Genomic DNA, 25,657 nt, shown 5'->3' with positions numbered 1-25,657 from the left:
AGAATGTTGTGATTTTTGGGCAAGACCAGAAACAGTGAAGATAATCACCCTCGGAGATCTCGCATTTTAGACATATTGGGGATTGACAAATCTTCACTTGGAAGGCCTTCATTTTGGTATAGTAAAATTGCCAAATGAACTTGAGAAGCAGTTCCCTTAAATTGGAGTTTCCTGATACCCTTGGTATCAGCTACTTATGAGCCATGGATAATGCTAGAGAAGGATATCTGGCCCATCTCTCCGTCAACGCTGGGTAAACCTCATTATGAAGGTGCCCAGTTAATATTTTAGTGAATTTTGAGCATGAAACCTTAACAGATCGAGGATTCAAGAACAAGACCTCTAATTGTCTTGTTTTAGCGGATGGGAAACTATGCAGGCCTAAAGTTACTACATAATGCCGAAGTTGTAGATAGGCATAAAACTCGGAATTAGGCAGACTGTATTCTCGCTGTAAATCATGGAAACTAGGGATGTGAATCGTGTGATCGATCATCTTAACGATCGATTTTGGCTGAGGGGGGGGGGAAATCTGATCGTCTTAGTTTTTTTTTGGTTAAAAAATCATTTTATCGGGGGAGGGCGGGAAAACCGGCACACCAAAACAACCCTAAAACCCAACCTGACCCTTTAAAACAAATCCCCCACCCTCCCGAACCCCCCCCCCAAAATGTTTTAAATTACCTGGGGTCCAGTGGGGGGGTCCCGGCGTGATCTCCCACTCTCTGGCCATGGCTGCGTTAATAGAAATGGCGCCGGTGGCCCTTTGCCCTTATCATGTGACAGGGCAAAGGTAGCACCGTGTCATTTTGGTTCCTGGCTCCCGATGTCACGAGTGCAGGAGATTGCTCCCGGACCCCCGCTGGACCCCCAGGGACTTTTGGCCAGCTTGGGGGGGCCTCCTGACCCCCACAAGACTTGCCAAAAGTCCAGCGGGGGTCCGGGAGCGACCTCCTGCACGCGGGCCGTATTGCCAATATTCAAAATGGCGCCGGCGCTATCTTTGCCCTCACTATGTCATACGGGCTGACGTCGCCCGTATGATTTACAATTTTTTGACGATAAATCGGGGGAATTGCTATTGTATCGCGGCTCTAACGATTTTTGATGATTTAAAATATATCTGACGATTGTTTTAAATCATCAAAAAACGATTCACATCTCTAATGGAAACTATACAATAGACTAGGAGTGCTGGTGAATAATTGACCTATATGTACCAATCCTTTCTCTTCCCAATTGCAAAAGGCTTTATTCTCAATCCCAGGTTGAAAATGAGGGTTACCATAAATAGTTAGTAGTGGGGTTAGAGATTAACCTATTGTAAGTAACTTGCAAAGATGTGCCCAAGCTTGACGCCCTGAGGCTAAAATTAGAAATTTTCTATAAGGCACCGGGATAAAGGAAATGGGAATTTGAACTAGGGCTGATAAGGAGTATCCTTGTTGCCATGTCCGTAAATGGGTAATTGGTAAAAAATAAGACGAACCAGAAAATCAGTCTTTCAAGTGCCTCATCATACATACTAGATTGTATTTCTGGAAGTCCACACACTCCAGTCCTCCGTTTGACAAGGTTCACACAGCTGACACAATGCTAATCTGGCTTTCCTTCCCTGCCAAATGTACTATCTAAGGGTTTTATTAATTTCCCGAAGCTCCCTCTTATTTAACCATAGGGAAGCATTTGTAATAAATACAGCTACCTGGGAATTTAATTCATTTTAAATAAGTGAAATCTGCCCGTTAAGAAGATAGGTAGATGAGACCACTGTCTTAAGCGGGTTTCTATTTTTTGCAGCATGGGGTGTATATTGCACTGATATATTTTGTCGATATCAGGTGGGATAAGGACCCCGAGGTATTTAAGGTTAGTGTCTGTCCAACGGAGCAGAAAAGGTGACCCCCAGTTTTGTTGAAGATTCCCGTGTACCACCATTGCCTCCGACTTATCCCTGTTAATCTTAAGGCCCGAAAAGAGCCCAAACTTAGCTTGATGGACAAGTACTTTTGCTAAAGAAATTCAGGGGTTCGGTTAAAAAAATTAGAATATCATTGGCAAATGCCGCTATTTTGAAGGTATGTTGCCCACTTCAGGACACCTAATTTCTCTATCTTCCGCAATGGTCCTCAAAAGAGGGTCAATGGAAAGGATATATAACAATGGGGAGAGGGGGCATCCTTGTCTTACCCCTCGTTGAGGAGTAAAGGTGTCAGATGTGTTTCCATTGACCAAGAGGTGGGAGGATGTATTCATGTAGAGAAGGGAAATATAAGTTACCACTTCACCCAATAGACCAAATCGGGTGAGGGCTGAAAATAGATATGGCCAAGAAACTCGCTCAAAGGCTTTTTCAGAGTTAAAACTCACTGCGAGTGGAGGAGGAAGTGACATCACCTGCACAATGGCTGCATGATTGGAGAGCTCCTGGTCCCCCGGCGAGAAAAGCTACATTTAACAGGCGAAAAACATGGCAAAATAGAGCCTGATCTGGTGGCTGAAGTAGAGCACATCTCCCGACGACCAGACATTGTATTTGCGGGGTGCCCCAATAATTTTTCTGCACAGCAGCGCCTATTCGGGCACGGCAGCTCTATAATCTGATGGTAGCCAATCTGAGAAACCTGTCCCTCCCACTAAGAAAAATTAATCAAATTAATCATACCAGTGATTCCTGCAGCAAAATAGATCAGGCTTCGGGGTCAGAAGCAGAAGCAGAGCTAACTTCCCGACAGCAAACTGCAGCACCTGCAAACTAGGTGTGAGGTTGGAAACCCGCCTAATCCAGCCTTAGCACTATAGGCCACAGGACATGTGGCTCCCGGCTCCCAACTAGGGCATACAAAGACCAGCAAGGAACCGAAAAGCAGCCCTAAAATGGACGGTCACTGCGGCAATTTGGGGACAGGTGTAGGAGCAGATATAACTCCCCTTCATCTGATGTCTAAACCGAGCCACCCAGTAGATCTCCGGCAGTTTTCCTACGAGGCAGCAGATCCACAAAAACTCACCAGCTCTCGGGACAAAATGGCATCCAGAGCAGCGCTGGAAAAATCTGCTCAGGCTGGTGCCGTGGCCCAAGGGCTCACATCCTACCTTAGATGGGACCGCGCCTTCGCGCTCCTAACTGGGCTTGAGGGTGTTCTCCGCAACAGGATCTGAAGGCCATGAGCTCGGTGAGCTGTGCCTATGACGGGCTCAAGTTTTTGGACATTTTGTTAGGCCTTCATTTTGCCCTGGAAATTTTTGCTTCTGTTCCAGTCACTTTTCAACTGCTCCTTGCCCAGAGAATTTTTTCCTTGGTTCCTGGACTCTCTGACAACTTGATTTTTGCCCTGAATTTTTTATCCCAATTTCCTGGACATTTAATTCCTTGTTTCTAGCCACTTATTTTTCTTTTGTTGCTTGTTTCTCCTCTACAGCTGTCTGGATCCCACGTCCTGCAGGAGTCGCCTGTAGGGATGTGCAGAGCAAAAGTTTATGTTCATAAGTCCATAAGTCGAAAGGGGGGGTCATTTGCGGTCAATATGGACATATGGAGAATTCCATAAGTTGAGTCTATGTCCATATGTGCAAATAAAAATTTAAACCCCTCACCCTCCTAAATCCCCCCCCCCAAGACTTACCAAAATTCCCTGGTGGTCCAGTGGGGAGTCAGGAAGCCATTCCTCCCAGTGGTTTTGCGAGGAGCACGTGACGTCCGCGTCACGTCGATGACGAGGCCGTCACGTGGTCCACCGGGGTTCCGCTCCCGGACCCCTCGTTTTGAACAAACTGAACTTTTGGCCAGCTTGGGGGGGTCAGGAGGCCCTCCCAAGCTGGCCAAAAGTTCAGTTTGTGTCCTACGAGGGGTCCGGGAGCGGAACCCCGGTGGACCATGTGACGGCCGCGTCATCAACGTGACGCGGCCGTAACGTGCTCCTCGCAAAGGACTAGAGGAATGGCTTCCTGACTCTCCGCTGGACCACCAGGGAGTTTTGGTAAGTCTTGGGGGGGATTAAGGAGGGTGAGGGGTTTAAATTTTTATTTAGGATCAACGATCGCGATTTCCAACGTATTCAACATAGCTATGTTGAATAAGTTGGAAATCCGATCGTTTTCGCCTCATCACTTTTTTAAGTTAAAAAAAAAAAAGTTGCGTTTTACATTTAAGTTCAAAACGAATGCACACCCCTAGTCGCCTGCATCCAGATCATCTCCAAGTCCAACCCATCCTGGAACCTTCATGACCTGCAGGAGGTGCCTGTCATTGTTCCAGAGATCATCTCCGTTCTTCCCACTACGATGTGGGTTCTTCCCCCTGGGTTCCTTATGACCTGCTTGAAGCGCCTGCACCCAGGTTCCACATCCAGCGTCCAGCATCTTCAACGTCAAGAGTCTTCGAGCATCAGGGAGTACGTTCCATTGAAGTGTACTCCACATCAACACTCCGGGTCTTTGGGTTTATACTTATTTATTTATTTATTTATCTATTTATTTATTTACTTATTTATTTATTTGACGTGTTTTGTATACCGTCATTCGGTTTCGCCATCTGAACAGTTTACAGAATCATGCAGCAGGTTATAACAGTATCATCACAGTGTCTTATCATGTATGTTGATTACATATAGGAGCCATTACTTGCAAGGCTAATTACATGTAATAGTTATTTCTTGTAAGGCCAAATACATACATACAATAAAAGTATTACATATGGGAAAGGTATTACATACTCGCTGTTGTTATATATCAGATTGGGTTAATAGGATGGGGAGGAGTGTGTATAGGTTGGTTGGGTGAGATATTATATATTTGGATCTGTAACAACAGGGGGTTTAACAATACAAAGTGTCTTTAGATGAAGTGATGTATATTATGTAAGGTTGGTTGGGTAATCCATTGTTAAGAATTCTAGACCTGTCTTCATCTCCTTGATCCCAACTCAGTCCCTGTTTGCACTGTCCTGGTGCATGCTCTGGGGTCATCTTCAGCCTGAAGCTTCTCTCCGTGTCTGCAAGTGGTGACCCCAGCCACAGATTCCATGCCAGTTCTTCACAGATGTCACCTTCCTGTTCTTCTCCTTCATGGTGTCAACGCGGTGAGTCACTTTGAATCCACAGCTTAATTCCAGCCCTTGCTCCGTGCAAGTGGATTCTAACCAGTATCATCATCGCGAGCCATCTTGTATCCAGACAACTCGCCACCATGTTTCCTCCAGTGTTCTGCACGCAGCATTCCAAGTCACTAGAATCAGGATTTGGAAGGTCCTGATTCCCCATCATCTGCTCTTCAGTACTGTCTCATCGTCAGGCTAAGTACTGCAACTACCACCTTCCAACTGGTCCAGTATACCTGCACTGCCGTGCTATTCATCCTCATCTTGTCTTCCTTGAGACTACATGGTGATTCAACTTTACTATCCTTGATCCATGAAAAACCATGCAGTTATCTTCAGTTCATCACACTAGAAAGCTTTCCGTATAGCTTTACGAGGTCATTGAGTATTTGCCAACTCCTGCGTCTTCCACCATTGACTTACTTCTGCAGGGATTGTTATGCTTCTGTAAGGATGTGAAACCTGGGCCGAGGTGAGAGATGTCTCTGCCCACAGGGAGGAGCCCTGTGGGCCTCACCATCAGCAGGCACGGTCTCAGTAGCACAGGACACAGCTGTTAGGCAGAGACTTTATTATGAAGGATGGAAGGCAGAGCCCGCTGAGCGGGAAATGCAAATAAATGCAGTTCTGAGCAATGGGGTATACCCAGGGTGATACCACTGATGTAGAGGTCCGGTAGTGGCCCACAGAGCGGGGTATGCCAGGAAGTCCCTTCGGACGAGTAAAGGTATCTCAGATGTGCAGATTCAGTAGTGGCCCACAGAGCGGGGTATGCCAGGAAGTCCCTGAAGATGAATAGAGATTACCTCAGCAATGCAGATCCAGTAGTGGCCCGCAGAGCGGGGTACGCTGAGGATGTCTGTACTGAAGATGGTACTAGTGAGGTAGTCAGAGGTGCAAGAACCTGGAAGTGGATCTCGTAGCTGGAACGTCACTACCCAGTGACACAGGGTATGCAGGAACAACTTCTACTGAAGAAGGGACAGTAGTGGCCCAGAGCATGGGGTACACCATAGAGAAGCTTCAGTAAACTGGTATCGTTGAGTCTGTAGAATATACCCACAAGAGGTAGCTCCACTAGAGTGTCCCGAGAAGTGGGACAGATAGAAGTCCAAGGCAGGAAGGCCCTCCGAGGAGCAGATAGCCAGGAACATGGAAGGGCCCCGAGGAGCAGGTACCCAGAGCGTCCTTATGCCAGGGGAAAATCTGGAACTGAAGTTCAAGAATGGAGCAGATTCAACAACAAGGGAACTCCTTGCTAACTCGTAAGAGCAATGGGCCGGTCAGCTTAAGTACAGCAGCGAGTTGACGTCATCTGGAGGGGACGCCCCCGAGGTTTCTGCCATGATGTGTACAAAGGAGGCCCTTGTGCGAGCACGCACCTCTTAGGTGATTCTGGAAATAAGATGGCAGTCGGCAGCACCCACGCCATCCTGGGGACGCCGGGGAGATTGGAGTTGGCTGGCGGAGGCTGCCATTCTTCCTAGGATTGACGGTGCAGGGGGAAAAAAGAGGTGAGCTTGAGAGGTTGCAGCCATCTGCGACTGACGGGCATAGCAGGGATGTTCACTATCAGTTGCACTTGACCGTCCACCTGTGGGGATTCACTGCCTATCCTTTGGAATCCTTCATCTTCACAGTCATCTGGGTAATCCTCTTCAACAAAACAGTCCCTTGCATAAGTGCCGCAGCAACACCTACTGACCATCAAGTTCCTTTGAGAACAACTTCACCACCTTGTGAGAACCTGTAGTAATTCATGGATTTCCCAAGATGCAACTCTCTCTTTACCAAGCTATAGAGACTTCTCTCATCTGGCCTTGCAAGCCTGGAAGCAGCAATCTGGAGTTTCTTCATACTTGTTTTCTTTAGCCTTGAATCAACCATCTTCATAAGGCAAAAGTTGCATCTAGGATCAACTCTCCACTGACTGTGCAATGCTCATTAGACTTCTTAATTTCATCTGAGTCCTCCTGATACTGCTGCCTCCGTTAACATTCAGGCTGGCCAATCGCATATCAGATTAATATATACCAGAGTTGATGAATGTTACTAGGCAATGTGTCAAATACTAAAAAGCTGTGAACCTCCCAGCCTAAGTTCACAGATAATGTAGAATGTTCACATTCACAGTTTAGGGAGAACCAGAAAGAGTTTGTTTTAAGGAACATAGCTTACCCCTCCTTCCTCTTTGCACCCAGAAGAACCCAAACCGAATTACATACTATACCCCTACCCCCTTTAAAACCCCTTCCCCCCAACTTCTTACTTGCCCGTAAAAAACATTCCAGTAAATTACTGCCTCTAAACATTCAGAGGAGGTATTGAGGGCACGTTATCAATGTGCTTCGGCACCATCCACCCACATACTGAGGATTGCTTGTATATAGATACAAATATAATGGTGATATAGATCTTACATTTTAAAGCCATTTCCATGACATAAAATATTAGTGACACATACTGTCATCTGGAATATCCTCTCTGGTAAAGGGGTATTGGCCCTGCAAGAGTGCACAGACACATTACTTATTTCAACAGTCTGTTTACCCAACTCCCGAGATATCATAATAAAAAGAGCGAGAAGAGAGAAAAGAAAAATGGGGGCAGATAAAAAGGGATAGGAAGCGCCGCAACACCCTCTATAATTTCTTTAGTCCTTGCATTGATGGGGGTGTCGCCATGAGTCCCAATCTGAGCAAATCTAACCAGGCTATAGGGACATCTTAACCACTCACTTGAAGCCATTCGTGGCGGGACTCCCATCATGTTACGTAGCTTCCGCTCCCATCGGACTCCCCTGGATGGCGGGTCTGCTTACTCACGACTGAGTCCGAGTTGTCCATAGCCAGAGCTGCATAGCAAATTCCACATTCGGTAATCCCCTTTTGGTAAACTGCCATTGTTTACGGCCCCGAGTGTCTCGTTTACGTCACCTTTTGCTTTCAATAAACTTTATCGCTTACCAGTAACACAAATGAACAAAAGTTTATAATGCACAGCAATTAACTTGTATGGTAACAAAGGAATTAACGTTCTTCCTTGTGGACTTTAAGAAGGATTAAATCTTCTTAGTTCAGAAAAAAAAAAGGAAGAAAAAACTCTTGGAAATTCAGTCTCCTTTTAGCCCCACGGCGAAAGATTTAGCTTTCTCTATTTCTGAAAACAAATATATGTTCTTCGCATGCCAAACTTTCTGATTCACAGGATATGGCAATTGAAAGCATATACTCCTTCTGTATAGATCTGAACATATCAAGCTGAACAGTTTCCTTCTCTGCATTAGCTGCGCCAAAAAGTCCTGGAACATACGGAGAGGAGCAGACTGGTATGTGAAGTTTGTATGTGATCTGAAAGCTTGCATCAGCTGCTGTTTTGGGGACCAATTCAAAATTTTTGCGATGATAATACGCAATCTTTTGTCCCCTTCTTTCCTTTTACCTAATCAATGGGCTCGCTCAATACTTCCCTTCCAACTCGGGTAATGCTAGAGCCTCAGGTAGCCAGGTTTCTAAGAATTGCTCCAGATTTCTTTCCTCTATGGCTTCAGGGAGTCCAGCTATCTGAATATTATTGTGTTGTGCCCTGTTCTCGAGATCTTTGATCTTTTCTGCTTGATCTACCACCTTTTTTTTCAAGAGCAGAGAGTTCCATTGTTAGCGATATGTTTTCATCCTCCAAGCATGAAGTGCGGCCCTCCACGTGGTCGATGCATGGCGTATTTCCTTGATAAGAGTTCTTAAATTCTTGAAATTGAGAGGATAGATCATTAAATCTCGAATCCAGAGCTTTGACCACAGCATTAGTCACTTGAGCTGTAAGGTCGTTTTGTGGATCCATTTGTGGGTCTACCTGTTGGGGAGATGAGGGACTGTGTCCTGGTGCCAGTGCCATCTTATCTGTAGCGTCTTTGGTCTTCTCTTTCTCCTTTCTTTCCCCTCTCAGGGGCTTATTATTGTGAGATTTTAACAATAATTTGTCGATAGACATGTAGTTCACCTTCTCTTCAAAAAGATTTGTTCCACTCATCAGGATGCCGTAGATTCCAGTTGATTTTGGGAGGATGGTGCCTACAGCTGAAGCAGGAAATGTCCGTTCAGCTTCACCACATCACGTGACCCCCCCAAACTCATTAGTTTTAAAGGGGGGGGGAAGTTATTGCTGACTGGAAGAAGCGAGCACTTATCCAGCTATCTAGCTGCAGTTCACCACAATGTAGCCAGATAAGTATTGACTTATCTGACTAAGTGGAAGTGGCTAACCGCACCAGATAGCTGGATAAGTCAATACTTATCCGGCTAAGTGATGGCAGCTACCACATAGCCGGTTAGGTGCTCTCTCCTCCCAGTCAGCATTAACTTATAGGGATGTGAATCGTTTTTTGACGATTTAAAATATCGTCCCATATATTTTAAATCGTCAAAAATCGTTAGGGCCACGATACAATACCAATTCCCCCGATTTATTGTCAAAAAATCGTAAATCGGGGGAAGGGGATGGCAGGAAAACCAGCACACTAAAACCCCCTAAAACCCACCCCCGACCCTTTAAATTAAATCCCCCACCCTCCTGAACCCCCCCCAAATGCCTTAAATTACCTGGGGGTCCAGGGACGGTCTGGAACGGCAGCGGTCCGGAACGGCCTCCTGCAATTGAATCGTGTTGTCTTCAGCCGGCGCCATTTTGCAAAATGGCGGCGGCCATAGACCAACACGATTCGACATGGCGCCATACGCGTATGGCCGGCGCCATTTTCCGTACGGAAAACGATTCGCGGCAGGAGATCATTTTCCGGACCCCCGCTGGACCCCCAGGGACTTTTGGCCAGCTTGGGGGGGGCCTCCTGACCCCCACAAGACTTGCCAAAAGTCCAGCGGGGGTCCGGAACGACCTCCTGCAGTCGAATCGTGTTGGTCTATGGCCACCGCAATTTTGTGCCGCCATTTTGCAAAATGGCGCCGGCTGAAGACAACACGATTCAATTGCAGGAGGCCGTTCTGGACCGCTGCCGTTCCGGACCGCCGCTGGACCCCCAGGTAATTTAAGGCATTTGGGGGGGGGGTTCGGGAGGGTGGGGGATTTAATTTAAAGGGTCGGGGGTGGGTTTTAGGGGGTTTTAGTGTGCCGGCTCACGATTTTCACGATTTTCATGACACTTTAAACACCCAAACGGCAACAATACGATTCCCTCCCCCTCCCAGCCGAAATCGATCGTTAAGACGATCGAGGACACGATTCACATCTCTATTAACTTAATGTTCCACTTTTTAAAACTTGTTTATGGGTTTTATTTTTAAGCTTTTTTTTATGGGTTTTAGTGCTAGCAATAACAGATCAGCAATAATCTCCCACCCCCCTGTGATTTTTTAAATTCCTGATGCATTAGCATAGCATTAGTTTACTGCATCAGGGAGCTAATCAATTTATAATCTGTGCATTAAAGTCCAACACACAGGTGCTTAAAGCACAGACTACTGCATCGACCTGTATATTTGTACCTGAGGTATTAGAGAGAGTAAAGTTGCCCAAGGTCACAAGAAGCAGCAATGGGATTTGAATCCTGACTTCCTTGGTTCATAGCCTACTGCTCTAACTACTAGGCTACTTCTCCAATGTGAGTAAAACTTAATTCACATTTCCGGTGGCCATGTTATATTGCTGTGCCCATTGTGATAGCATCTGCCACAGGGTTTCCCAAACTTTATCCAATGTGACCCAATTTTAGCACTTAAAATGTCACATGACCCCAAAAGATGACCAAAACAAATTAGCAGATACGTGATCCCCCTCCAACAGTGATCCCGTCTCACCCTCCCTGCGCTCCATCTGATCTTGTCTCTCAATTTTCAGCCTCTCCAGATCTCTCTCTTTCAGACCGATTCAATATAGTGCACTTGGCCAAGCGCATAGCTTTACATGTGCTTGGCCAAGTGCACATCCAAACCACACATAGCTAATAGCGCTCATCACATGTAAATTTTATTTATTTATTTATTTATTTATTTTACTATTTTCTATACCGGCTTTCATGACCAAGGGTCGCATCAAACCGGTTTACATTTAACAAGTCGTGCATTGAACAGAGAACTCGAGCAACTAAAACTGGTGCAGGAATTGTAGTTACAATAAACAAGGAAGTATACAACTGGGAGAAGAGGAAGAAGAAGAAAAGAGAATGATTGATAAAAACACATTTACAAAGAATATTTACAAAATATGCAATATTAAATCCAAGTCTGAATGAAGTCGTGGACTGAATGAAGTCGTGGATGAAGTAGATGATAGAGCGATGGTATTTACACTGGGATTATGGGATGACGGTAATATGGGATGAAGAAATTATGGGATGATTGGCCGGCGCCATCTTTAAAGATGGCGCCGGCCATCCAGTGCTCCTACCATGTGACAGGGGCTGGCCAATGGCATGGATACCCTGTCACATGGTAAGGGCAAAGAGCCATCGGTGCCATTTTTTTTTAGCGCATCTGATGGCCTGGGAACAGGAGATCGCTCCCCGCGGCCTCCCTGGACCACCAGGATTGTGTAAAAAGTTTGGGGGGGGTGTCGGGAGAGTGGGGGAGGCTAAGGGGGTAATTTTAAAGGGTCGGGGTGGGTTTTTTTTTATTGGCGCGGGCCTCACTAAAAAAAATTAGTGATCTGAATTGGAATCGGAACCGATCCCAATTCACATCTCTAACGATCAGATTCCCCCCCCCCCCCCCAGCTGAACCCGATTGTTAAAACGATCGGGCACACGATTCACATCCCTATCAAGGGCTGACCCAAAAAAAAAAATCCTACTTTCTGTGATTCCTCCTTTAGTATCCTAGTGATACTAAATAGCAGGAACCACAGAAAGCAGAATAATGTCTCACTCAAGAGCTTAACAACAACAAAAACAAAAAAATCCAGAAAGCAACATCCCCAAGGTCTGGCCCAAACAGAGCCCATGTTGGCAGTAAGTGAAGGAATGAATACATTAATGTTAAGTGTCGGGTACTTGATATTAATTTATTCACTCCTTCATTTCCTGCTAATTGGTACATTCACTGACAAGTATCAGTGAAAAGGATCAATCAGGAACAGCCCTATTGGTAGTGGGGAGGGAGCTCTGGCCAGGGTGTTCTAGATGCACAGCCACTTCTCCTGGGTGCACGATGCAGAGCGCTAGGGATTAGGGGTGTGAATCGTGTGATCAATCATCTTAACGATCAATTTTGGCTGGGGGGGGAGGGAAATCTTATCGTCGTGTTTTTATTTTTTTTAAAATCGTAAATCGGGGGAGGGCGGGAAAACCGGCACACCAAAAAACCCTAAAACCCACCCCGAACCTTTAAAACAAATCCCCCACCCTCCCGAACCCCCACAAAATGTTTTAAATTACCTGGGGTCCAGTGGGGGGGTACCGACGTGATCTCCCTCTCTCTGGCCACGACTGCGTTGAGAGAAATGGCGCCGGACCCCCGCTGGACCCCAGGGACTTTTGGCCAGCTTGGGAGGGCCTCCTGACCCCCACAAAACTTGCCAAAAGTCGCTCCCGGACCCCCGCTGGACTTTTGGCAAGTCTTGTGGGGGTCAGGAGGCCCCCCCAAGCTGGCCAAAAGTCCCTGGGGGTCCAGCGGGGGTCTGGGGGCGATCTCCTGGACGCGTGACGTCGGGAACCAGGAACCAAAATGGCGCTGGCGCTACCTTTGCCCTGTCACATGATAAGGGCAAAGGGCCACCGGCGCCATTTCTCTCAACGCAGTCATGGCCAAAGAGAGGGAGATCGTGTCGGGACCCCCCCACTGGACCCCAGGTAATTTAAAACATTTTGGGGGGGTTCGGGAGGGTGGGGGATTTTTTTAAAGGTTCGGGGTGGGTTTTAGGGTTTTTTTGGTGTGCCGGTTTTCCCGTGCCCTATTTAACGATACAATACAAATGCCCCTGACGATAAATCGGGGGCATTTGTATTGTATCGTGCACTCTAACGATTTTGGACGATTTTAAAATTATCTGACGATAATTTTAATCGTTCAAAAACGATTCACATCCCTACTAGGGATGCACAAATTACCCATTGCACATCTCACTTAGCAAGCAGCTCATTTGCTTACTGCATCGAGCGCCTAGGACAGGTAGATATGCACACATTTAAAAAACGTGCGCCCAGTTTGGATGCACATTTTTAGCACTGATATTGCATCAACCTGATAACCTGTGTCAGTCCAACTGAACTCCCTCTTACATCTGCCAGTTGCTCACCTTCCCAGTCTATCCCCTTTCTCTCACCTCCTCAACCCTTTATGCATCCCTCCAGCTGTTCCTCTCTCACCCCAAAATCCAAATAACTCTCTAACCCTTTGCTATTCCCTCCTTCTCATCAAAAGAACAATGTGAAGGAAATATTTAAAAAAACAAAACAAATCAATAAACATGTACCCATATGCTTTTCAATGTCTTTTGTGTGATATTTATTCCAAATATGAAGTTCAACAACATAACTTTTTATTATCACTGAGTCCTGTATGAACTTTTAGGCATTATGTTCCCCTGACATAGCCATGTTTTGCCATGTGGCTTCTTCGGGAGGGACCATAGCTGTCAAATAACACAAAATATAAGAAATATAAAAATATATATGGACTACAGTGTATAAGTAAGCTTACAAATTAAAAGATTATATAGCATCTTATTATAAAATAAACAAACAGCGAGCACATGCCCGGACAGCATTTCAGACCAGCATACACCACAGTGATATATGCAAGACAGCGTTTGACAGAACCAGTTTAAAGCACTCAGAGAACGGTGCAAAAAGGTCACATGAACACCAGGGACCAATCATAGGTAAGACATCAAATTCACATAAAAACAGACCAGTCAATCTTTCTCTTAAGACCAAAGGGTTATAGAGTCTGTAACTTAAAAATCCAGCATTGTTCTTTTTGCAGAAACACCCGATCCCTGTTGTCATAACATGGGAGAGGGGGAACCCAATCAGTGGCTCAAAATCTGAGATCAAATGGTTCCCTCCCTCTCACTATATTCTCCATCACTTCTCATTCTCATCCTCCATATCCTCTCAACCTCTCAACTTCATCTCTTCCCCTCCAATTCTTCTCTCACATAGCCCCAGCTGATTCTCTCACACCCAGTTCCTCTCATTCACCCCTCAGTTAATCTTCTGTCATTCCCCCCATCTCTCATCCTCCACAGCCAATCCCTCTCCATCTGATCCATCCCTCCTGAATTTGATCTCTCCCCTCTCCTCGAAACATCCTGTTAGGATTTGTGGGTTTTGTGGGACCTTGGCCCAAAGTGAGGGTTGGTACCACCTGTGGGGAGAAAATCCACAGCTCCCCATCGTCGGGAGGTGAGGTCAGCTGTGATAGGAGATTCAGTAGTGTAGAGGAGTAGAGTGTCCTGCATCACAGCCACGTGAACATAGGTGCAGTAATGGGAGTACTGTGGGGGATCCCAAGGAGCAGGGAGAGAGGCAGAGTTCAAGGAAAACCCACAGTATACTCGCTGAACTGGAGAGGCACGCATCAGGCAGGAACCTCAGAGAGAGAGAGCGCTGGGCAGGCCCCGAGGAGCGGGGAGCACAAGACAGGAACTTCTGGAGGTCCGCAGCAGAGAATGACCTGAGGCGTGGGGCTGCACAGCAAGAGAGGCTCTGGTGGGTTATGTAGGCCAACCCACGGAGCGGGGAAGCCCAGGTGAATCTCTGCAGTAGTGACGAAAGCAACCCCAGGGAGTGGGGCTGCACACAATGGAATCTCTGCCAGAAAAATGAAGGCACTACCCAAAGGAGCGGGGGTGCCGAGTAAAGTCACTGAAACAGAATATAAGCACTGCCCCGAGGAGTGGGGAAGCGCAGGCGCAGTCTCTGTTGTAGAACGTAGGCGCTATCCGAGGAGCGGAAAGCACAGGTACTGTCACAGGTGTAGAACATAGGCACTGCCCCGAGGAACGGGGAAGCGCGGGTTCAGACTTCAAGCAGAAGGTGGTTCCGAGGGACAACCCTGAGGAGCAGGGAAGCTGGTAGGCAGGAGCTCTGGGAGGTGCAGGGCTATCCCGAGGAGTGAGAGAAGCCTGGAGATAAGGTCTCCCACTAGAATACAGTAGGGACCCTGAGGAGCAGGTACCCGAGCAGAGTCCAGAGGCAAATAGAACCGATACAGGAACCACGGGTCCGAGGAGCCAGGAGTAGGTATCAGTAGCGAAGGAACTCATTGCCAAGTCAGCTAGCAAGGGGCGAAGGTGGTGCTTAAGAATCCCAACCTAGTGATTTCATCAGTCGGGGACGCCCCTGAGATTCCCGCCATTGGGTCTTCAAAGAAATGCCTGGTGTCACGCACGCTCGCCTAGGAAGGCCCAGAGTTGGCGTGGGTGGTGGCGGCGGCATCCCAGGCCACCATGAGGAGTCCTGGGAACCTGGAGGGATGTGGCGGTAGCGGCTAGCCTCAGCCGCGAGTAGGCCCGGAGAAGAGAGCAGGGCAGTACATGACGTGAGTTGCTTCAGTCGCAGCCATCTGCGACCGACGGTCATAGCACATCCTCTGTGCACTCACAGACTACACCTAAGTGTGCTTGATGTACAGTGGGAACTGCAGATAAGTCTTTATTCGCTGATCTTAATGTTCTTTCGGGGGTATGTACATGAAGGGCGGCACACAGCCATAAAGTGGTATTGTTTTAAGTAATTTTATGAATGATCAATATTTTTATATTGAATTCTAAAGCATACTGGTAACAAATGCAACATGAAGAGAGTGGGACTAAAATGATCATCTCTTGAACAACCAGTTGACTCAAGCAGCAGAGCTTTGTAATAATTGGAGAGTTCTTATTACCCAATCTGGTAAACGCAACATTAGAGAATTGCAATAGTCTATCATAGAAAATAATAATTGCTGTAATACAGTTCTAAAGTCAATGGGTTCGAAAACAGTTTTAATCTGTGTAGCTTTCATAGTTTGTTATAACCAGTTCTTATAAAATCACAAATGTCTGTTCTCATGTTGATGTTTTTGACTAATAATACTCCAAAGTTGCCTACACAGGAAGGTATGGAAATGGTGTGATTACCAAACATGAACTTGGGTAACTCTTCAGTGATAGATCGTCATGTTAGTAAATAACTTCAGTTTTTGAGATATTAGGAAGTTATGGAATAGCTATTTATCAATGATAAATAGATTAATTTTCAGGCATTTGAGAACATTATTAATTGAATTGGTTACTGGAAAGAAAAACTGAATTTGTATATATGAAAGTTTAATCCCAGGCCACCAAGTAGCCTACACAATGGAGATAGAGATAGATGATCCAATTTTAAAAGGGCCATGTGCATACATTTCTGGGCTTACGTGGGTGGCTGGGACTTGTGCGTGCCACGCACATTTTACAATGGGCCCGCCTACGTGCGTAACGAAGTGCCTGGCCTGCTGAAAGGGGCGGCCCAGGGGCATGGGCTGGGCAGGGAGGGGTGGGGCGAGGCGGGAGCCAGGACAGCGCCATTAGCCGTTGTCCCGGGGAAGCATGCGCCAGCAGCCGGCCAGCATGAAGAAGATTCTTCTGCTCTGGAGGAGCAGTAAATATTAAAATAAAAAATTTGGGGCTAGGTAGGGTTAGGTTAAGGGTTGGGGAGGAGAGGAGAGGGGAAAAGGTAGGAAAGGTAGGGTTAGGGTTAGGGGACAGGCCGATTGCATTGTTGCAAGTAGGTTATAAAATGCCTCCCCCCAAGCGCCCGAGTCACAGGCAGCCTACACATGCGTGCCGGATTTTAAAATCCGGTGCTCATGTGCGCATGGCTATCGAATTTTAGAACGTGAGCGTGCCGGTATACACATGTTATAAAATTGGTGCATCTACCAAGGGCTGAGAAAAAAAGATTGAGATGTGATATTTGGATCATAAGAAATAAAAATAAAACTCTGGGCAGCATGTTCATCTTTATCCTTTCAATTCTGTCTAATCATGAAAATAGTAAAACAAAATATTATTTGGGCAAGTCTTCAAGTTGAAATATATTTTAAAAAAATTTAATTTGAAACTGCACAAAAAGTATTATGTTACAGTGACTGCTAGCCACAGCAGGAAGCCAGCATTGTCAGTATCAGTGATGATTATCTTAGTACAGAGGATAACCCACGCCGTCCTCTGAGAAGCCATAGACCTCTCATAAGGTACAGCCTCTGCTATGATTTTCTCTATATCACCAATTTTAACTGCTAACAGCTACTGAATTCAGTGCAGCTGATCCTTTTAGGTGCAGACACATCATCAATGGAACTGAACCTTTCCTTGGCAGTACCAACTCTACCAACCACTTCTTTCAGCTTCATGTTTGCAGATCCAACCTCGTCCTGCTGAATTTGAAAGAAATGCTCCTGCAAAGAGGCTTTGCCTGACACTGTTTCTTCTAAGATTGATAGTTGACAGGTTAATCAGAGAAGCTTCCTTTTGCAAAAAACATGCTTTTAAGTCAGAAAGTACAGGGCCACTGCAGAGTAGGTGCCATCTTGAGTTGCTAGGAACTTGACTGAGTCTACTTCTGAAACTTAGTACTGCAGAAACTACTTCAAATGGTTCCTTGGTGTCTGACTTAGTTGCCATGGCTTAAATGTGAACAGTTAAACAGAAACAGAAAAATAAATAATGCAAGCCACAGGGAGAGGAGTGACCTGAAGTACATCTGCTCTTCACCAGCTCATCACACTTCCCCTAAAGTAGGCTATGTTCTAAGATACAATAGTCGCACACTGACTGTGACAATCGTAACTTGCTTTCTAGGCACGTAGTATTGTTAAGAAAGATTTTCACATAATCAAAGTCTGATATTTCTAGAGAGATCAAAAGAGACTGTGAAGTGGAGAGCAGGTGCTGTAGACATCTTAAAGGATCTGAGAATGCAATTAACCAGCAAATGAGCCTTGGAAAACCTGGTCTTCCTGAACAGATGAGCACAATAAAAGCTACTGAGAGATGAGATGGCCAAAGCACACTAATAACAGCAGAGAGCAGATAGGCATCTGCCCTGTATCTTGACCTTTAGGAATACAGAGCAGATCAGCTATAAAACAGAGAAAAGATTAGACACAATTATGTAAATATGTGAGCTTCATGGAAAAGATTAAAGCATTTACTGATTGCTTTTACACAAGCTCAATTAAGCAGAATACAACTGGCCTTTCTTTCTTCTGTCCCTATAAATTAATACTTGGGATAGGTAGTCCTGAATGAAAACAGTAAAAAAAAATACTCTTGAAAAATGAAGGAAAACACATGTCTTGTTTTGTTTCTTTTATGCTTTAATTACTTTTTTTTGGTGGATTCAAAGGCATCTAGTCTTATTGAAATTACTTAAAGAAAAATCCTCTGTTCTCATGTAGCATTTTATACTATAGAAGCAAAGCCTGAAACGGACCAGCATGCATAACCAGCGCTTCTCACTGTACAAAGATGTGAAAATAACCGGGTAGAACCCATGTTTTAAGAAGGCATAGAGAATGGGATGACTCAGTAAACGTGCAGGGATGCACAATCTTTCATATTTAGCACTGGATGAAATCCATTTCAACCTGAAGTCACTGCCATGTGAAAAGGTTTGATAGCTTATATGAAATGAACCTGCAGATTGCACTCAACCTCTCCAGTAAATGTGTCTTCATCAATTAGGGGACAGAATGCACTAAAGGTCAGCATGCAGTCTAAAGCTTTTTAGCATTCACAAAAATTAGCATGCTAATGCACTAAAAAGGTAATTTTCAAAGGAGTTATGCACATAAATGTCGTAGCAATTTTCAAAAGGCATTTACTTGAGTAAAGTGCACTTACACAAGTAAATCCTATGGACAATTCAATGGTATATATTGTAGCAAGTTTCAAAAACCCATTTATTTGAGTAACATGCATTTTTACATGTGTAAAACACAATTTTAAGCGTGTAAATGCTTTTTAAAATCAGGCCCTTAAACTTTAGCATGCATGCTAAACCAGACGCAGGATACATTAACAGGTATGTGCGAAAAACTATTGCCTACACACATGTAAGTGAAAGAACATTTTTGTCTCGACTGGGGAACCAATTGGATATGGGGATTTCTCCCACGGGGCAGTACAGGATTTCAAGGCAGGGAAAAGCAGGGTCTTCTACCTGACCAGCCACTAGGGATGTGCAGAAGGAATAGGTGGGCCCGATATTTAATCGGAGCCCACGGGTTACCTGGGGGAGGGCCGGACTGCCGGGCGAGTCGCGTGACGTCATCGGGGCGCGCCGCGAAGCGCGTCGCGTCCCGATGACGTCGGGGCATGATCCAGCCCCAGTGGGGGCGTTCCGGGGCTAGCATCAGAGGGAGGGGCGGCGCCGATGGGAAATGCCGCCCCTCCAAGGGGCGTTCCGGTTGCCGGCGTCATCGCCCCCGATGACGCCGAAGCCCGGATCCCGCCCCTTTGGGGGCGTTCCTGCGGCCGGCGTCATCCGAAGGGGCCGGCTCGGCCTGATGACGTCGGCCGGGGTTTAAAGGGCCGGTGCCTCGAGGCAGCCGGCCCTTTTTCCCTGGAGAGCCGTTTCTTCTCCAGCAATAACTATGTCTGAGAGCGGGTGTTCACAGACTCTTGTATCCTTTTCGTTTGCTGTCTTGCTCTAATCCAGTTCTGGTGTGGACTGTGATTAAGGAGCAGGAGGATGTTGATCCCAAGAGGAGGATTCTATGGGGGTAAGCTGCTTGCATGAGGGGAGCCTGGAGCAGGTGTTTGAAAGCAAAACAGCTTTGATGGCTCCTAACTTTCTGTTGCATCCCTGATGCTTATTTGCGGCTGTGATGTTTGTGTTTTAAAGCAGCAGTTTCCTCCGGCATGGCCCAGGTGTCTGGGCTGGAAGCCTGCTTCCTTTCACTCCAGGATGTGAGCATGCTGGAGCCTGGGGTAATGCAGAGAGCTGTAGATATATGCACTCATTTGTACTTTGCTATTCACGTGGCACGATTAACCCATAGCAAGGGATAGCTGCCTGTTTCACTTTGCTTTGTTTAAAGTGACCTTCTGGGGCCTTGGGCAGTGGTAGAGTTATAAGATAAGGTGGTACCAGAGAGGTACATCTATTTCAAACAAAGGACTCACAGTAGATCCTAACTGGGGTGTAATTATTTGTTTATTATTTTTATATACCAACATTCGATCGGAGATATCACATCGGTTTACATTCGGGTGCTGTGGGTTTTTCCCTATCGCCAGAGGGCTTGCAGTCTGGGTTTTGTGCCTGAGGCAATGGAGGGTGGGGTGACTTGCCCGGGATCACAGGGGGTGACGGCGAGACTCGAATCCTGGTCCGTGGCCCACTGCTCTGACCACTAGGCTATTCCTCCATGAAGTTAGGAAAGCTGCCCTGCTTCTATTTTTCCTGGATTGGGGGGGGGGGGGGGGATGTCTCCAACTGGCATGATCCATTGAAAGCAAGGACAGTGGGGTGAGCTGCCTCCCAGAACCCTATTCCTGATCCTGTAGGGCTATTGTTTGAGAGTGAGATTCCAACTCCCCGCTTTCTTGTAAACAAATTATGGGTGGTGATCAGCCCTTGCAGCATTCAGCTGTATAGGTCTCAGTTGTTGATCAAACCAGTCCTCCATGGTTGCTTAATAAAGCAGTGATTTGTGCTGGGTACCTGCTTTCTTACCCTTAATGGGCTGTGTGGACGGGCACATGTCAACAATATTGTTGTTGCCTATCTGGTTGGTGGATAAGATGGTTGGGAAGTATCTGGGGTATGGGGAGAGGTTTATTCTAGCCCCCCTCTTCCTGCCTTCCACTACATCCCATCCCGGTTCAGCAGGATTTATTTTTATTTATTTATTTATTTATTTAAGGTTTTTATATACCGGCAATCATGAAAACATATCTTGCTGGTTTACATAAAACGGGAGTGCAGTATATACAACAAACTAGAACTGTGGTGACCGAAGGTACAGTTACATTTAACAAGGGTAGCAGAACTTGGAGCTAGCATCAGAGGGAGGGGCGGCGCCGATGGGAAACGCCGCCCCTCCAAGGGGCGGCGTTTGCCTGGTGTGTCTTTCTTTTGTTCCCTGCTAATTCAGAACTATGCTGGGGATTTTCAAGAGCTCAGGTCTCTGCATGGGCCTCGTGTATGTAGGTATTGGTTCCTTCACACAGATGTGGCGGAAAGGAGCTGCTATGTTTGCTTCAGGCACTCCTATGCTGCATCCCACCCCTTATCTTTCGTGCCTCTTACAATGGCAACACCAGCAATGGGCAGTGTGGAGGGGGCATATCCGCAGCATTGCTGAGTGACCTGTGAAGTGGGTAGACCGGGCATATTGCAATGTTAATAAACATGGAAAGCTGTTGAGTTCCTTGCCTGCCTTGTTAAATCTGAGGCAAAAGTAAAGCTTTATAGCCTATACCCCTTGTTTTTCCCTCTGCTCTGGCGTCACCCCAATATGAGTAATTGAGGTGGGCCACTTCAGGCTGGTGTTCGAATTTCCCAAATTGTTGGGACAGAAGGGCTGCTAATACTCCAACCCAGGCAGTGTGGTGTTGGCCCATTATAAAATCATTATCTCTCCTAGTCTGGTGAATCCTCCGCCCAGGCGCTGGGTTTCAGGGTAGGGTACACTCAAGAGGGATAGAGGAGATATGATAGACATTTAAATATCTCCAAAATGTCTTTGCACAAGTGGCATTCCTCTTTCAAAGGCAAGGTGGCTCTAGAATGAAAGGTTAGGGGATGAGGGGGAAAGGGGATAGACTTGGGAGTGGATTAAGGATATATTTCTTTACGGTGGAAGTAGGGGATCCATAGAGCAGCCTCCCTGTGGAAACCAAAACAGTATCAGAATTCAAGGAAACATGGGAGAAGGACAGAGGATTTCTGAGGGAGTGGTAGGGATTGTAAAGCTGAATAGTTGGTGTGGATGGACTTTCTAGATTTGGCCACATGTCTATTCCCAGCTCTCAGGGGGGGAGGGGATGCGAGGAGTAGCATTAGCCTAGGCGTGCCAGGGAGTGATCTGCTACTGCTTAACTTCTATATAGCATTTCCAGATGTGAGGTGCTGCCGTGAGCTAGTAATCTGTTCTCAAAAACGAATTGGAAATAAATACCGTACATGCAGATGGGATTGCTGAATGGGTTTGGAAGAAGTGGTAGCCCCCCTGCACACACACACCCACACTCTTGCAGGTTGCTATAGGAGGAATTGCCACAGGTGATTTGTCCTTCCTTGGCATGGGCATACATAGTGTAGCTCCCTCAGCATATTTGCTAGTGGGATGTAATCTCATATAGTAACGGGGCTGGGGATGTAGCCACAGCTGTGTGGACATGGTCTGGAACTTGAAAGCGTTGTATGCTCCTTCAGCTGTAAGCCTGAAACTCATACCACATCACAGAGGAGTGCTGTGCTGCGTGGGGTGGTCAGAGGTGGCAACTTTCTTGGCACTCAGGGTCTCTGTGGGCCACAAGCCCATGACAAAAAATGCTAGCAGGAAACAGGAGAGCTCTCCTTCCAGTCTGAGCTCCAGTGATATTCACAGCAGTAGTGCCGTCTGCATTCCAGTGGAGGTGAGGGGCAGGGTTAGTACTTTCTTCATGGCTGAACTCGCACGATAGTCACCTGTGGGGCATCCTTGGGCAGTCTGACTTGGCAATTACAGTTGAGCTTCAGTATCCTGAAAATATTCAGATTGATTACAACCTGTCATACCCCAAGCATCACCAATGAGTAAATTTGTCCACCTTGAGGCATCCTTGACTCATTATGCCACTGTTAGTGTGCCTTTTGCATGGAAAATGGTTGTTTTCCAGTCTACCTACTAATTGTTGGCCTCACATGCAAATACCTTGTAGCCAAACTGTAGCATAATGTTGCCGGGCAGGTATTGCACTAAGTAGGCAGTCATTTAGAGCTGAATAGGTTAAATGGCTTCAGACCTGCCTGCTGTCGTCCTTTTGAAATGCTTTGTCAGTCTCTCCTGTTACAACTGTCAGGGTAATCACAGCTTCCATCAGGAAAATACTGTACACATGGGTTTTCTGATCTCATATGATCTGACATGTCAGATTATATAAGATGGGTTTGCTGGGCAAACTGTTGGGCACCTTACTTCCTTAAACTATTAATTTCCTCCTTGAGTGTTTCCTGTTTCCAGGTCCTGACACAGGAGTGTGCAGCAGTCTACTTGTCTTCACTACTGGAGGGGGAGAGCCAATCAGCTCAGATCCTTCATGTGCAAAGCATCCTTACTGGTCGGTGAGGATGCTGGGTCCAGCCCTTCTTTGGAAGACTCGTCCGCTAAGCCGCAAACGGTTTGGATCGTGGGGCATTCCTTCGTTCATTGGGCAGCGCAGAGGGCGCAACAGCGCAAGCACGGCGTACACCTCGGTTTGGCCCCGCGGGGAGTGCAGGTTACATGGATGGGAAAGTGAGGGATGCGGTGGCGGCAACTACTGCCTATGATTCGAGTCAGGAGGGAAGAGCTGGCAGCCCCAGACATGTTAATAGTGCACCTGGGAGGCAACGATTTGGGCACATGGACCTGCAGGCAGCTGTTGCAAGAGGCAAGAAGGGACTTGCGCGAGTTGCAGACATGGTTCCCAGGTGTGGTATTATGTTGGTCAGACATTATTCCCCGGATAAAATTTGCTAAGACCAAGTTATGGGGAAGGTGCCCCAAGAAGCTCAATAGGCAGTTGGGGGCCTGGTTGGAGCACCTGGGAGGCTGTCAGATGCGTCATCAGTGGGCAGACGAGCAGTGTGAGGGCTTCTATCGGGCGGATAAGATACACCTTTCGGACATTGGGTACGATTTGTTTATTAACGACATAACTGAAGCAATTGAGGCGCAGGTAGAGAAGCACTGGGGCCGCAGCTAAAAAACCCTGTTACTTGTTGGGGGGGCCCCGAGCAAGTGTAGACACTGCTCGGCGCCGGTGGCGGGTACCCGGGCCAATAGGACTTAGGGTAAAGGGATCAGCCGCGGGCTGACAAGCAGATTGCCGGAAGAAAAGGGGGACCACGCCCGGAGGCAGGGCCCCCCTGCTTACTACGCGGCAGGGGGCCGGTGAACGGAAGTCGCCTTGCTTGGAGCGCGGCAGGCGGCGTGGGGTGGGCGTGCTCCCGGCAGAACGTGTGGCAATAAATAGATATATATATGTATTGGCCCGGGGTGGTGGGTTGTTATGATTACATTGTGTGCTGTTATGGTTAAATAAAAGCTGCGGCCAGTTTTACCCAAAGATACGTTTTGAGTGGTTATTAAGCACTGCAGGTGGGCGAGCGCCCGGGAACAAAGGAAGTCACGAGTCCCAGAGTCAATGGATTCGTCCGATCTGGTATTCATATTTGTCGGGTCCCAAATACGTTTCATTCGTTTAAGGGGGACCCAATCCGTTGATACGTTTTATTCGTTTTCCGATTCCCATTAAAATCAATGGGGGAAGTATTTGCAGCCTATTTTTGGCTGCAGAATTGGAGTTTTCTTATCAATTCTGATGAAACTTCTGGGGAGCAATCATCAGAACGAGAAAAGAGCTCCAAGGTACTTAGACTGTGGCAAAGTGGCACCAAAGTGGCATGAATAGCCAAAGGCACTGTAAAGGGGGAAAGGGGTACCAGAAGGGGAAAGGGGTACCAGAATTGGCAAGAGTGCTTTAACAGAGGCACAAAGCACAGTAGCAAGAGTGTCAAAAACACACCACAGCTTCAAAAGGGAGCATCGATAACAGATGCATGAACCCTCGAAGGCAGCACGACATGCAATGCGGCAAGACAAGTGGCATCAACATCCTACAGCAAAATGAAGGGGGAACATAGCAAGCAGAAAGACTAGCACCAACACACTGAGGAACCATGATAGTGGCAAGAACACCACAAGGAGTTGAGTGAGTCATCTGGTGTATGGCAGCAAGGCAGAGTGGCAGAAAGCTGATAGGGGTAAGACAAGCTAGCAGAGCAGAGGTAGTCTGGTCCCTGTGGTTTTGATAAGGACAAAACAGGCTGGCAGAGCCGAAGTAGTCAGGTCCCTGTGGTTTTGATAGGGGCAAGACAGGCTGGCCCCAGGGAAAGTTCCCTTTCCTTTGCGCAGGAAAGGGCTCCCCGGAATGGCCGAGGCAGAGGAGAGTGCATGTGAACAGCAGTTCAACATGGGTCAACAGGTACTAAGAGATAGGCCGGCTACCCCATCGAGAGTTCCCTTTCCTTTGAGCAGGAAAGGGCTCCCTGGAATGGGTTGGCCCCTAGAGTGTAGCACGAGCCTTCAAAGCATGGAGACATGGAGCAGGGTGCCATATGAACAGTGGTTCAACATGGGTCAACAGGTACTAAGAGATAGGCTGCAATACCGGGGAGAGTTCCCTTTCCTTTGAGCAGGGAAGGGCTCCCCGGAATGGGTTGACCCCTAGAGTGGAGCACGAGCTGTTACGGGCGCGTCCGCCACGCCGCTGACGGGCCGAGGGTATGGGCGCCCTCGGGTGCAATCGTAGGCGCGAGGAGCACGGACATCTCTAAAGCAGGTGGTGTGAGCCCTTGGGCCACGGCGAGAGCTAGGGAGGAGC

The sequence above is a fragment of the Rhinatrema bivittatum genome, chromosome 7 (assembly GCF_901001135.1).
Source record: "Rhinatrema bivittatum chromosome 7, aRhiBiv1.1, whole genome shotgun sequence".
Classification (NCBI taxonomy): domain Eukaryota; kingdom Metazoa; phylum Chordata; class Amphibia; order Gymnophiona; family Rhinatrematidae; genus Rhinatrema; species Rhinatrema bivittatum.
The sequence above is the reverse complement of the archived record's forward strand: the minus strand, read 5'-3'. Positions refer to the sequence as shown.